This window comes from Petaurus breviceps, unplaced genomic scaffold (genome assembly GCF_028583685.1).
Source record: "Petaurus breviceps papuanus isolate PSGF00001 unplaced genomic scaffold, PetGlider_PUasm1.0 90700, whole genome shotgun sequence".
NCBI lineage: Eukaryota > Metazoa > Chordata > Mammalia > Diprotodontia > Petauridae > Petaurus > Petaurus breviceps.
The window spans coordinates 1,373,510-1,389,483 of NW_027187315.1; the positions used below are offsets into that span (position 1 = coordinate 1,373,510).

The window sequence follows — 15,974 nt, forward strand, 5'->3', positions numbered from 1 at the left end:
ACTAATTAATCTGATCATTCTTTTCATATTTATGACATTTTTGGGTTTTGTTTTCCTAATAATTTAAAAGGAATCTTAGGGCTTTTGGGCTGGTGATATATTTGGTTTGTTCTCTCCCTGGCACTTCCCATCAGCAGGGTGAGCAAAAAGAGGAAAAGGAAGGCCAGATCCTGCAGCAAAGAGTTTATCATGTTGAATGCAATGACAGTGTGGGGGGAGAGAAGGAAAAAAAGAAAGGAAAAAAATTCTAGTCCTATATTACATATAAGAGGATAGGTAGAAGAAAGAGATGAACCAGATGTGAAGCTGAGGTAGTCAGAATTTGAACCCAGTTCCCCTGCCTCTGTGTCTTCTTCCATTGCAATTTTTGTACTGTTGCCCATTTGGGGGTGGGGGAGAGGAGAATTGTGCTTGGAAAGGGTTCTTACTGAGGCCCGAAAAAAATCTTTTCCTTCTCAATCTGGTAAGAACAATTTCAATGAAATATCAAAACCCAGAAATCCAATTGGAATTTGACCTTTGATCATGTGGACTTTGGTACAATGATATGAGGGAGACCACAGGCTTGCAATAATTTTTCTGCTTTCTGTCTGCTTCTGTTACTGCTGCTACATGTACTCAGCCTGAGGTGAACCTTTCCCGGTTTTATTAAAAAAAGGGGAGGGGTGAAAACCTAACCTATTCACTTTAAAAAAAAGGTGGCTGAAACATCCTGCAAAGATTTCTGTAGCCACTGTTCACAGAAGGAGTCAATGGGAGACTTGTTCTGGAGCAAGAAGTGAATGATGGGACCCTCTGTCACAAATTCTTCTCCCTTTGTTGGATTTCACAAAGGACGTTTCCTCCCAAAGATGAGATCTTTTGTTTTTTATGAACTCGTGTTAATTGTGAAGCCAGTTGTAGGTTTCCCTCATTCTCTTTTCTTACCCTGGCAGGTGCCTGAGGGGAGCTCGTAAGTGGGTTCAGTCCTTGCTACCGTGTTTCTCCGATAATAAGACACTGTCTTATTAATTTTTTGGACAGAAAAAACACCAGAGGGCTTATTTTCAGGGGAGGGCTTATTTTAATGAACATTGACAGCAATTTTAATAAACAGGTAAATGTGAACAAAAAAATGTACCTTTATTCAATAATGAATTCAATAAAGAACAGGATGATGTGCTCACTGCTGCAACTCTGATTGGATATAGCTCGGAGCGCCACCGGGAAGGGGGGAAGGGGGGGGACGGTGCATACAGAGGGTACCGTAATGTAGCATGTAGTGCAGGGGATCACCTTCACTACAGTAGCAATCTCAATAGGGCTTATTTTCGGGGGAGGGCTTATTTTAGAGGAATCTTACACAGTAAGGGGAGGGCTTATTTTCGGGATAGGTCTTATTATCGGGGAAACACGGTAGGCCGTTCCTTGCTCCACCCCCAGCCCTCAATTAGTTTTTATGTCATTCTATTCTCAGGCCTCTCAAACATTGTTTCCAAAGGAGAAAATTGTGATCACAGCAAGGATTCAGGAATGGCTTCAATAGTCAAAGCAAGTGAGACTTAAGAAATGTCAAGATTTTTCCACCTTCCAAGATTCTTAGAAGTTGTTACTTTTCTCCCCCTAAATCAGCTGAGGAGGTAAGAAAATTTCTATTGAATTGTATATAAAATGCTAGGTTCAAAGACAGGATGGGGTTCAAATCCTTCCTTTGAAACTTCCTAGTTGTGTGACCCTGGTCACTTCACATGGTCTCTGTGACACTCAGACAACTAACTTCCTAGCATTTATCTATTTAGTCATAGTTAAGTGATATCTGTTTTGAACCAGGGTCTACCTTCTCTGAAAAAGTCACAGATCTTTCATGTGTTTATGTCTGTTGGGTAATAAAGAAAATCAATGAAAAATGAAAATAAACAAAAGGAAGATATACTATGCTAACATCATCTGAAAGAATTGAGGAAACACCCAGTTGCATGAGCTAGTTTCTATACAGAGAAGCACACTGACCCAGCAAGGCTGTGTGTGCTGTATCTGAAAGGACATTAGCCAGCTAGGTGCTACTTGTTTTGATTTTGGACAAGTTGCATCATCCTTCTAGTTCTCAATTTTCTCTTCTGTTAAATGGAGGAGGCATAAAAAATCAGATGATTTTTTGAAGATCTTTCCAACTCTAAATCCTATATTTTCTCTTGGGAGCTTTCAATTAAAGGCAATCACAATGAATGATGTGGACAAATGTATAAATGACATACAGCAAAGAGACAAAACACTAACCCTATGTGCAAGGACAATCATAAATGAGCAACTTTGACCACAGGTCAAAGAAAGGATATTTTATAATGATGTTAATTTTTGTAGCATTTGTGATTAATATAGTCCTTTAAAGTTCACAAAGTTACATATATAAATTATCTTGTAATGTGTTTACTTCATTAATAGAATAATGTTAAGCATGTGATTAGACTAATATATAATATATGATAATATGAGTTATACATGCATAATGATTATGTAAATAATATATAATATATGCATTTAAATAGCACTTTAAGGTTTGCAGAACACTTTTACATATTATACTTCATTTGATCCCCACAACAACCCAATTAGGCAGGTGCTGTTGTTATCCCCATTTTACAGATGAGGAAACTGAAGCTGCAATTAAAGGACTTGCCTGTAGTCACACAGCTAATATGAGTCTGAAGCAGGATTTGAACTCAGGTCTTCCTGATTCCAAGTCTGAGACTAACTATGCCACACACACACACAGATATGTATTTTCCCCTCCTCTCTTTGTTGCCTCGCAACATCATGAGGTAGGTGCCATAGGTATTATCATAGTCCAGGAAAATAGAAACTCCTTAAGAGTAGGAGATGCTTTATTTTTTTCCTTTATATATATCCCTATCACCTATCCCAGTATCTGACACATTATAAGCTCTTAATAAATATTTTTTCATTGAGTAAAATTTTTACAAATAATAGTAGTAACAGCTTATATTTATAAAACATTTTAAAGATTGGAAAAGTTTTTTTTAGATACATTACTTCATTTGATACAACTGTAGGAGGCAAATGCTATTGTTATCCCTCTTTATAGACAAGGAAATTAAGGCAGGCAAAGGTCAGTCAAGTGACTTTCTCAGAGTCATACAGCTGTTAAATGTCAGAGTTAGGATTTGCACTCAGGTTTTCCTGACTCCATGTCTCCAACATTCTAGCCACTGGTGAAGAGGCTAGCTATCACAAGGCAGCTAGGTGGTATAATGGTCGGAGCACTGGACCTGGAGGGAGGAATATCTGGGTTCAAATCAAGCCTCAGACACTTACTAGCTGTGTGACCCCGAGCCAGTCACCTAACTTCTGTCTGCCTCATTCACCTTGCCTGTAAAATGGGGATAATAATAGAACCCACCTCTCTGGGTTATTACAAAGATAAACTGAACCTTAAAGAACTATATCAATGTTAGTTTTTTGTTATTGTTGTTACCCATGTACAGTAGGTGGTTGTTTGAGATGGGAAGGACAGTAAATAAGTATAGGAGTTTCTACACATAGACAAGAGACAGTCACCTTGTTTAAGTGGCAAAATGGTTGGAGCATCCTGCCTGGATTCAGGAAGACCTGAGTTCAGATTTTGTTTCAGATGTGTGCCAACTGTGTAACTCTGGATACATCATTTAACCTTTGTCTACCTCAATTTCCTCATCTATGCAATGGGGATAATGATATCACCTATCTCCCAGGGTTGTTTTGAGATAAAAAGTTGTAAAATTTATAAAAGTGTCATTTGTAAAGTGCTTAGCATAGTGCCTGGCACATAGTAGACACTATATGAAGATTAGTTATTATTATTAAGTGGCATTTTAGTTGCTGTTTGAATAGTGAGAAAGAGATACTTTTTCATCTCTTTGGAGTTGTCATGGAAAAGATCTGTAAACCTCTTTCTCTCTTTTTCAATTACTTCCTCCTCCCTCTACCTGACCCTCACTCCAAACCTATTTAGGGAAAGTACTTAAAGAAAAAAGCCTGGGGGGAAATACCACTCACATTGAAACAGCTTGTTCTTGGTGGTCAGAGGAACGTAGAGGGAACTCTGAACTGGAAGACTGTTGAGAAAAATTCCTTAGCCCAACCAGAGTGTGCCTTCTTTTTTACCTGATGTCCAGACTAGTCTGACCTGTATCCTGTAGCCTCCCAGAAAGATAACTTAGCAGGTTTCCTTTCTCAACCTAAGAACTTAGATTTGCATCACCATCTGCATCTGAGACAAAGACTCTGTCTGTACAACTAATTTCAGCTAAATCAGATGAAACAAAAAGATTTGATCGGTCCAGTTCTCTACAGTTTGTAAAGACGATGCCTATAGCAGAGGAACCGGTATTACTGGGTTTCCACCTCTCATACACCATGGGTCTTGGAAAATGGTGCTGGTGAAATCTTTGCCTCATCTGCTGCAACCAGAAAAACAAGCCTTGCATTGGAGGACCTGGGCTCAAGACCTCTTGGGCAAATCACTTTTAAGAATACAAGCTTTACAACTATCATTGACTTAGCTCTTCTTGGTAATACAATGATGCAAGACAATTCCAAAGGACTCATGATGGAAAATGTTATCCAAATACAGAAAAAGAACTGATGAAGTCTGAATGCAGATTGAAGCATACTATTTTCACTTTTTAAAATTTATTTTGTGATTTTTTTCCATTTGTTCTGTTTCTTCTTTCACAACATGACTAATGTGGAAATATGTTTTGCATGATTGTGCATGTATAACCTATATCTGATTGCTTGCTATATTGGGGAGGAGGGAGGAAGGGAAAGAGAAAGAAAAATTTGGAACTCAAAATCTTTTAAAAAATGAATGTTGAAAATTATCTTGGGGTGGCTAGGTGGTGCAGTGAATAGAGCACTGGCCCTGGAGTCAGGAGGACCTAAGTTCAAGTCCAGCCTCAGATATTTAACACTTACTAGCCATGTGACCTTGGGCAATTCACTTAACCCCAACTGCCCATCCAAAAAGCAAAAAAAAAAAAAAAAAGGAATAAAAGAAAATTATCTTTACATGTAATTGGAAAAAAATAAATATTATTAAATGGGGGGGACACACAGGATTTAGAGTTGGAAAATACCTTAAAGGCAACTTAGTCCAACTCCAATATTTTGCAAAGGAGAAAATTAAGGACCAGAAAAGTGAAGTGACTAGCCTGAGGTCACCCAGAATAAGTAGGTGAGCTAGAATTCAAATCCAAATCTTGTGGCTCCAAATAACCTCTTTGTTCTATTATACTATGTAGCCTTTCACCTATAGAATAAGGGGATTACATCATATTGTCAAATTGATAAAAAGGAAAAATGACAAATGTTGGAGGGTCTGGGGAAAAACATGCACATTGATGCACTTTTGGAGACTCTGTGAATTGGTCCAGCCTTTCTGGAAAGCAATTTGGACTTAAGTTGTCAAAGTAATACTAGTACAAGGCCTATACCTAAAAGAGATCAAAGAAAAAGGAAAATACCTTATATGTACAAAAGACAGCTACAGCACCTGTTTTTGTGGTGGCAAAGAATTGGAAACTGCGGGGGGGGGAATGGGGAGGGGGGAAAAAGCTATCAATTGTAGAGAGGCTGAATAAATTGTGGTAGATGAATATGATGGAATACTCTTATGCCTGACTTTCAGGACATATGAGCAACAAAATGGAGGAAGAGACATTTTCTTTGAAAATCATGCCTTCTTGAATGTCTCCAAAAGGGAAATCATATGCCAAAGATATCTCCATAGTCTAAAATACCCAGAATCCAAAAGAAGGTTAAAAAATAAAACCTTGCAAAAACCCATGAACTGATACTCATGTCAGTTCATTCATCATCCCTTTCCCACCTGAGCTCACTCAGCACTCCTCCCTCATTTCCTACTGAACCCACAGCCAAGCTGGACTAGCAGTACCCAACAGAGTCTTACAACGAAATCTACCGCCATGTAACAGTCTTCCTCCCTCTTTCCAGTGCTGTAGAGACCCCAGCTCCGGGTTGTGGAAGTTTGCCCAAGCCTTCTTGGGGTTGCATTCCCATAGCACCAGCATGGCGAAGTTATGAATTGTCAGTGCTAGTCAAAGCAGTAAGGAATAGAGGTAGAAGGACAGCACACAGTGTTTGTGTGTAGGGCAGTAGTGGGAAGGAGTAGTCTGCAGCACTCCGCCAATCCTGAGGGAAAGAGCATAGCATCCAGGTGGGGTCACTTTTCACCACCTAAAAACCACTTGGGACTGAGACCTAGGCTGGTGAACCATGAATTGTCCAGTGTAGGAGAAGGCTGAGACACTGAGATCTGGCCTCTAAGGAAGTCACCATCAGAGGGGACAGTCAGAAAACGAATAGGAGAAAATCAGGGTGGTGGTTAGGGGGTGAAGGATGGGAGGAAGGATTGAAATTACCAAAGATCTCAGGAATAAGAAAACTCAAGGACCTTGAATATAAGCAGATAAATCAACAGAGAAAATATTAGTAATAGAAGGAAAAATGGCTTCCAAATCTAGTAAATGAGTTCAGGCATCTATGAATAAATATGAAAAAACAAAGAAAAATGATCTTAAATTTGATGAGACAGAGGACCCAGTAGAATAAACGTAAGGAAAGCATGGAACCACAACACATGTTCCTGAGGGATTCAAAAGAGAAATGAGAATTATGAGAGCAGGATTTATGACTTTGCACAGCAGAAATAAAGAGTGAAATAGAAAAACTGGAATCATGTTGGCAAGTCTCACCAAAGAAACAGAAGAGAAAATAATATATTTATATCACAGATATTCAGAATGGAAAGCCAATCTAGAAAAAGAAAAACAAAAACAGTTATTTTCAATGAAAATATGCTCACTATGCAAGCAAAACTTGTTGATCTTGAAGATCGTATTCATAAAGACAACCTCAGGATCACAGGTCTCCCAGAAGAATGTGAAAAGACAAAATATCTTAACACCATGATGCAGGAAATAATAGAAGAGAACTGCCCAGAACTTCTGAACACAGAAAATGAGATGCCAATTGAAAGAATTCACAGATCACCTCCCGGAAAATAAAAAACAAAATAAACAAACCCAAGTTTGCAAACTCCAAGACACATAATGGTTTCAGAAACAAGTTCTACAAGCAATCAGGAGAAAACTTCAAATACAAGAGAAAGGAAATTCTAATAACATAATACCATTCTACACCCACCAGAAAGTGCAGGGAGGAATGGAAAAATGTGTTCCAAAGAACAACAGAACTCAGGATGCAGCTCAGGGTGACCTACCCTGCAGATCTGAGATTGACCATCCATGAAAAAAAAAAAGATGGACATTCCATAATAGAGGTGTTTGAAACATTTTTAGGAAGAAAACTAGAACCAAAGAGTCTATTTGGTTCTTGAACATCCCAAGCAACAGAAATTCAAATAAAGGAGGAGCAAATAAATATAGCAACCAAGGACAGCAACAACAGAGAGACCAGCAAGAGACTTCTTTCTAAATGTATGCAAGGAGAAAGGGATGAAGGTGGAAATCTCATAGAGGTAAGGATGGGGAGGCAGATGAGAGGGGGTGGAGCATTACAGGACCTGATGACACCTCATCTACAGGTATAGCAATGTGCTGTACTTTTTGGGGAGGGTGGGGAGTGGGGGAGGGTGGACTACATTACAACACAGGAGAATATATGAAAGGGGATAGAGAAGAGTGTGTGATGTACCAGGGTCAAATCAAGGGCTAGCAATGAGAGGAAAGTGACTCGTGTGGTTTCAGAAAGAGAAGAACCTTCAGGGAAGTGCATAAGGAGGAGGAAGAAAGGATTGGAAAGACAGATGGGGAAAGAAGGAAGGAGAGCTTGCTTTGGTAGGGGGAGGGGAGTCTCACTGATAAATACTCCTATGGGTAAAGAAAGATGGTCTGTGAAGGGAGATGGGGACCTTGAACTAGATGTAACCTGGGGAATTTGGTACTTGAAAAGTCCACTCATCTTCCCTTGGAACTCTTGGGGGCAACTGACACCTGAAGGAGTAGGAGAGCATTGTTGCAGGAAGGTGATTTTGAAGTACAGTAAATGTAGAAAGAAAGGTAACCAGGGAAGAGTATAGATCAGTGGTGGACTATATAGTTAGGAATGTGGTGGGGTAGGGGTTCTATGGGGCAGTATCCTATCTGACACCTGCAATAAATGGCATTGTTTTGGGAGTGAGGCACAGTGGAAAAGGGGAATCCATGGGGCAAGGTTGACAGTAGTCTAGAGGGGAGAACATGGAATGGATACCTCGAAAGCTTTGATAGCATGAAGAATACAGAGAAAAAGGAGAAATCAGATAATTTCAGGGGTCATGAATCAGAGAACAAGGGTCTAGAGTAAACAGAGAGAATGGATAATGAAGAAAGTAAGAGAAATTCTTTCTGGAAAGGGGTACAAAAATGAAATTTAAGAAACTAATGGAACTAAAACTAGTTCAAAGGAAGGAAAGGAAAGGGGAATCCGTTTGATTAATTGAGAGGGGACCAAAGGGGGGAATAATTTTATAGCCAGATAAAAGTAGAAGAAAGGAACTAATAAGAAAAACCCCAAAGAGAAAGAAATAACAAATAAGAGGAGAGGATGAGCAGTAAGGGCATGTGAGGGCTCCACACCATCTATTTACTCTATGTATAGCTTGTTGGTATATAATTATTTGCTTGTTGTTACCTCCATTAGATTCTGAATTTCTTAACAGTTGGGACTTTTTCATTGTACTCACAGCACTTAGCATGATGCACATAGTAGGAGCTTAATAAATGTTTATTGACTGACTGATAAGGTTTAAATATCAGTGTCCTGAGAGATTGTTATTGTATTTATAGGTTAAGTTACTGAATCTTATTTGTTATTCTGTCACATGTATGGGGAATGCTTTTTTCTGTTCTCTTATGTATAGGAAATAGATACTTGTTTGTAATGTTAATGGGAGCTGAAGATATTCCTAGCCCATTAATAGGCCTCACCTGGAGCCTAATGAGAATTGTTGTTTCTTGATTAGGGGAGGCTTGTTTTGCAGGAAGGCCCACACCTTTTGTTACTTTGTAATTAGGCAGTGGGTCACAAGGGTTGTGATGCCCTCTGACCCTGAAGAAAGGTGTATATATACTCTGAGGTTAGTATTTTGCTTTGGGGCTCACTCATGGAAAAAGTGTTCATGTAATGTAGCCAGATGAAACACTGGGAGCCTGCAGGCTTTGAAAACACAGTAGCTGTTGCTTCTCTCTCTGGTAACTATTTGTATATGTAATGACCAGGAAGTTGGATCTGTCTGTTGATCTGTGATGTATGTACTATTTTGGTCAGATGGTTAGAAGCCCTGTCTGTTGGCTTTCATGCTATTATTTCTGCTTATAATTTCTGTTTGTATTTTCTCTGAAATTCAGGGTACAGACTTTTCCCCCTAAACTAAGTAAATGATGTCTATGTGTAATGGGAATGCAAATTTGGAAGATCTTCCCTGCCCCTAGGCTGAAGTGCACCTGAAGCCTGGGGTGGGAGGCTTGTTTTTCAGTAGATACTTCTTGATTGGCCAGTGAGTCAATAAGGTTGTTACATTCTCTGAGCCAGGAGAAGGCTATATAAGCCCTGATGTGTAGCTTTGTTTTGGGGGCTCACTTTGAGAAGTGTTCTGTGATTTGATCTGGATTCTGGGAAGCCTTTGTCTGGAGCCCCCCCCCCCACCCCCGGCTTTGAAATGGGTATGGATGTAATGGCTGGACAGTTTGGAAAGCTGTCTACTTGATCTGTTTCTGTCTTGATAATTCTGCCTGTATACTTTGAAGTTTGGGGTGCTGACCTTTTTGCCCTGAACAAGGTAAACGATATATGGTCTGACTGATTAAAGTAAGCTTGTTAACCCATTTTGAGTTGCTTTCCTTTAACAAAGCAGATCCAAGAACCTGTGGTAGCAGCAAACCCTGAGGACGTGCTTGGGGTGCTTGCTGCTACACTATGTTTGATTAAAATAAGATTGTTGACCCCTTTTGAGTTGCTTTCCTTTAGAAAAACATATCAAAGAACCTGTGCTAGCAACTGTAAGGGTTATGGGATTCAAAGATCTCCCATGCCCCATGGACGTGCTGACATAGCAGAGCAAGAGAAAGTGAAAAGCCGAGCTAACGGTCCTGCAGTTGGCAGTTGGCGGCAGTTGCCTTTTTTTTTTTTTTTTGAGTAAGGACTCCGGCTGAGCACTGCCAGGGGCCAGAGCTGCTGGGAGCGCTCTTCCAGGACGCTGGGTGGTTGCTGTGAGTGGGGAGAGGAGGACCTTTGCCTGAGGTAGCCTGTTCTGTTTTAAAGGCTTGAAAATGTGGGTGCTTTCTACTTTATCTACCTGTGCCAATATCATAACTACTCTGATGGCTTTCACTTTCTGGTTTTGGGACTCAGTCTTTTGGTATCTTAATAAATTTTCTAGTTTATTTCCCCAAATGGCAAACCTGACGTATTTTGTGATGGATAATTATATCAGTATATTTGTAATCTCTATAGGCATTGTGAATATGGCATTGCTGATACAGCAACCCTTCTGTATGCTGGTGTTATTGGTCTTACACCCCCACAATAGCTGCAAGTAGTATTGATGTTACACTCTTCCATACCTGATTTTCAGTTTTTACTGAGTACATTTTTAATCCTCCTTTGGAGGGACATAGAAACAAGCCCAAGTTTAAACTTTTAAATAGTTTGTCCCTAGGACACCAGGATGAGGGTTTAGCTGAAAAAAGTGAGAAAAGAGAACTAGCCCCACTCTTAATTCCCCAAGAATTAAACCCAGTCTTAATATATACAGGGGTCCAGATGGAAGGACTCCTTGAATGTAGAAGGGCTAAGTCCTCCAGCCCCTTGGTCTCTGCAATGATTCTTTAATGATAGGTTCATAATAACCCTATGAAGTTAATATTGTGGGAATTATCCCCATTTCACAGATGAAGTAACAGTTTAATGATTTGTCCAGGAAGTCATTTCCTAATTTCTTGCATTGTTTGGGAGTTTAGTGTGCTCAGACTCACAAAGAAGGCCAGACCATATACTTGGCACAGAGCATGCCTTGGCAGAATTTACTGGTTCCATTATATTTCTCATTCGTGGCCAGAGGAGACATGTATTCTATCAAGCTTTCACTTTCAGAGAGTCACATAAATTATGACAAAGACCAAACTTATTCTAAAAAACTTAGATTAGCTTTCCTATCAAATGTCTCTGGACATTTGAAACAGAAAGTTATTTCTAGAAAACACCTCATGTTCCTAAATGTTGTATAGCAAAGGTTTCCATTACATTAAATGTGCATTTCTCTTCCTATGAAGAATCACTTAAATAGATGGCAGACTTCCTTCTGGGAAAATTTAAGTACAAATATAAAAGAAGACTGGCAAAAAAAGGGAGAATTTGGAAACATCCAAAATTCTGGAGACATTATCTACGACACTGCTTACCATAGCTGCCACCTCCTCCATGAAGGCTTCCCAGGTTCCCTCCACTGAAAATGTTCTCATTCTCAAATTTTCCTAGAAAATTTTGTCTGGGACTTTGCCTCTTTTGTCCTTATTATACTATATTATTTATTTTACTTCAAAGCAGCTTGGATTACTAGCTAGAGAGCTAACCTCAGAGCTAGAACGACCTGAATTCCACTCCTGGTGCCTACTAGCTTGACTGTGGGCAAGCTGTTTAAATTTCTCAGTGTCCTAGGTTACCAGGTCTAAGGTTATGCATCTAGTAGAATGTCACCCAGAGCCCAAGGGCTCAAATGAATAATCCATTTAATAAAAATATATCAAGATATTCCCTCCCCATGTGAAAGCAATTGCTAATGTCATTAAAAGACAGTTTGGGGGGGGGGATGAAAATAGACACTGAAGGCCAGTAGGCTAAAGCAATTGGCATGATGGGCAATCCTTTGCTACCACAAAAAGTGCTACTATAAATATTTTGGTGTATATGGGGACTTTCTTCTTGCCAAAGACCTCTTGAGGTAGAAGCCTAGAAAAAGACTCTCTGTTGAAGAGTATGTTTCAGTTACTTAATTTGCATGATTCTAAATTACTTCCCAAAATGTCTGTATTGATTCATAGCTCCACCAACAATGAACTAGTACTCCCATCTTCCCAAAACCCCTCCTACATTGACGGTTCATATCTTTTATCATCTTTTTCATTTTTCAAGGTCTCAGAGATGAAATTTCAGAGTTGTTTAGATTTGCATTTCTCTTATTATTAGTGATTTGGAGTCTCAGCAAATTTTTATGATCTTGTTATAAATAAAATCTCTGTGCTCTTTCTAGGAAATAACCAGGCTTGTTGAGGATCCAGGAAGTTTCATTATCTTTATTTTGCATTTATTCTGAATGAATAAATGGGTAGCCTCCTGAAAAAGACTACAAAAGATCAGACAAAGGCACATCCTGTTCATGTTCTCCTCATTTGAATTTCCCCCATGTCCCTCTTTTCAGAGCTGGGATTGGCTCCAGTTCTTTTGAGTTACAACTTTTCCTGACCTGCCCATTAAGCATGCATGGTAATGAAAAGTTAATGACCATCCCCCAACTAGTCTGAGACAGCCTAGCTCAGACCCCTTTACAGATTTAGGCCTTCTTGCATGTAAACACCCATTGTTCCTATAGAATCTATGGAAACCAAATTGCTAACATTTCACACAATTTCTATCATTTTCACTGCTAAAAGATTGAGTTAATTTAAATACTTGGAAAAATATTGGTTTCCCCTACCCACCGTTTTTAATCATCTCAATGGTTGGCAGGTTATGGAAGAATACATTGTTGATGTCATCAAATTATCAAATTCATCATGAGTCAGCTAATTTACTTGTGCCAATGATATGGTCAGAGATGTTGGAGATGTATGGTTAAAATACTTAACTAAGGTGACCTGGATATTATTCAATTCAATTCAGTAAGCATTTTATTAAGCATATTATTACTTTGCTCAAGACAGTAAGCTAGGCATTGAGAATACAAAGACAAATTTTTTTTCCTGACTTTAAGGAGCTCATATTTTGCTATATGAGACACACTATGTACAAATAAGTAATTGCAAAATAGGAACAAAATAATATAAATATTTTCAAAAGGGAGAGTATTAATAACTGGGCAGGCGAGGCCAGGTAGCACAGCGAGTAAGAGCACCAGCTCCAGTGTCGGGACAACCTGAGGATCAAATCCAGGCTCAGACACTGACTTAACATCCACCCAGAAACATCTGGCCATGTAACCTTGAGCAAGTTACTTAACCCTGATTGCTTAGGGGTGGCCAGGTGGCTCAGTGAGTAAGAGCACCGGCCCCAGAGTCAGGATGACCTGGGATTGAATCCAGGCTCTGATACTTAGCACCATACCCAGAAACACCTGGCCATGTAACCTTGAGCAAGTTACTTAACCCCGATTGCTTTAAAAAAAAATAACTGGGGCAAACAGGAAAGACCTTGTGTGGGAGGTGGCACCTACACTGTAGTTAAATTGCATGCAAGGGGGCAGGGTGTCCACTCAAGTTGGGAGATAGAATGTTGTGTCCTGAGAACAGTTAGCAGGGCAGTTTGACTAGAATGAAAGAGTAATATGGTATATCCAAGTAATGCTGTATTCCTCCCCTTTTGTACCTTAATTGATACTCAGTGCCTGAGAGTAAGTACTGTTTGTACCCACAAAAACACTTAGTCGGAACTATCATGTAATTTCCTTTGACATTTCAGTTTTATAATTCCTCTCTACTTTTCTATAGGAATTTTTTTTAAACCCATCAAGTAATTACAGGGATGCAGAAGCAGACATGATAGACTCTTGGACTAACACTACAAAGATCAATTTTATTCCCTGCAAAGTCTGGAAAGAACTATGAGGCCTGTGTTGTTGTCCTTCCCATATCTGTGCTCAGAGAGCATGATGATCATCAGGTGTGCCATCTTCTAGTCATGCCTAGACATTATGGAATGTATAGAATGTGTATGATATTCCTTACCTGTAAAGGAAAGTGTTTTTTTTTTAAGATCATTCAATCCATTATATGCTTATGCTTCTGAAGAGAAAGGTCTATCCTCATTGTCTTTTACTTTCACAATAATATTTAAGTTAAAAAGTATCTTATTTCACAAGACATTTGCAGAAAAACAGAGGTAGCTTTTATAGCTTGTGAACCAACAAATCTTGTTTCTTCACAGTGGCTGTGGAGTTGGATTCTCTTGAGTTCCATTCTGGGGCTGCCCCCATGAGAAGTCCTTTAGAAAGAATTGTTTCTGTGCAAATAAGTGTCCTTTTCTCAAAGGAAATTTTAAATTATTCCCAACTGGGACATCACTGCCTTCTCCATTCCCAGAGTCACAAAGGCTTTCATTGATGATGACTCTGACATTTTATTTTAATGCTTTTATTGTCTGTCTAGGCTCCTTTTAGGGCTTTACTTGAAGCCAAAAAAAAAAAGAAAGGAAGAAACAAAATCAAAAAGAAGCAATTTATGGGGAATATATTGATTTACAAAAAATTATATCACTGTCAGCATTGTCAGATTTCACAGGTGCTGGGATTAAAGAATCCACATGCATTGCAAACTTTAACTCATGGTCAAAGAAGACTGTGGGAGACTGTGGAGTATGGTGGAGAAAGAGCTGGGTTCAGCACTGGGAAGACTGGGCTCGTCTGTGTCTGACACACAGCTGCTGTGTGATCTTGAGCAGACCTCTAAGGTCTCAGTGTCTGAGGCAGCTCTCAAAGATTGTAAGTTGAAGAGAAGGTACCAATTTGTTTTGGTAGAAATTGGAATTGAAATCAGAGACCCAGTCAGTCCCCTTTCTTATTTCTCTCTTGTCTCTACCTTTTCCTATATACCTTTGCACAGGATAGTGACTGTGATTGCCTGGATAAGCTTTGGAAGGAATACATTCTATCTCTGTCTCCCTCCCTTCTTCCCTTTGTGTTTCTTTCTCCCCCTCCCTCTCCTCCCTCTCCTTCCCTCCTTTCCCTCTCTCTCTCCACTTCCTTTGCTCTTGGTGGCACAGTTGATAGAGTGCTGGGCTTGGCTTCAGGAAGACCTGAATTCAAATATGGCCTTAGACGCTCATTAACCTGGTTACCCTGTGTAATTCTGTCTGTCTCAGTTTTTTCAACTAAGGGAAGTAAAATGGGGATAATATCACCTACCTCACCAGGTTGTTGTGAGGTTCAAATGAAATATGTGTAAATTACACAGCACAATGACTGGTATAGGTGTTGTGTGGTGTTGTGTTTGTCCTTTGTTTTTGAAGCAGACTGTGACATCAGGGAATGATGACAACTTGCAGTTGATTGGATTTGCTGTGTAAGGTCACCAGCCTCACTTTCTCCTCCCAAGCCATCTGGGTCCAGTGGTCAGATACTTATCAGGACAACTGGAGATGGCCCAGGATGCAATGGGAGACCCTGGCCCTTTTAGGGTAGGGTCTTTTCAGACTTGTATATAATAAGAACTTGATGAATGCTTGCTTACTTCTGTAACCCAAGTCCTAAAGCACATTGGTATGGGATTCTTTCCTCATTGGTGATCAATGCTTTGTAACCTATGTGAGAGGCAGGATGCATTTGTCAAGAGTGAGAGACAGGAGAGCTCTTCAGACTTTTGGGCGGAATCTCTTCAATCTCTTCAGTCTCTGCAATTGTTTCAGGCACTTCTGGCTTCCAGCTTCTTGAGAGAAGGTGGACAATGCTAGCCTCCTTTAGTTTGCTGAAGGGAGAAAAATTATCTTGGAGGAAGCCAACAGGAGAGCAGCTGGCAGTCTCCATCATGTCCCTATTTCCAGTTTACTATACTAGAGAGTTTGAGAAGTTTCCTATTGAATGAAATCTAGGACTCTCTTGGTTGAGCTGAGTTCCCATGCTCCCAATAGGAGAGCTCCTTCACTCTGCATTGTCTGCATATATTCTCCTGTGTATAACTTACTTGATTTGTTTTGCTATTAACTTGGAT

At 39.7% G+C, this 15,974-nt stretch overlaps 1 long non-coding RNA gene across 2 annotated transcripts in view; it reads left to right on the forward strand.

Moving 5' to 3' along the window:
• The window catches only part of LOC138144356 (uncharacterized), a 54,535-nt gene that overhangs the window by 12,894 nt on the left and 25,667 nt on the right, over positions 1–15,974 (forward strand). Inside the window, exons 3-4 of one of the 2 annotated variants that reach the window (XR_011163920.1) lie at positions 1,457–1,619; positions 3,989–4,985. This is a non-coding gene — a long non-coding RNA (uncharacterized lncRNA). Of the gene's footprint in view, positions 1–1,456; positions 1,620–3,988; positions 4,986–15,974 lie in introns of those variants that run through there. The other variant, XR_011163919.1, reaches the window with a different exon arrangement.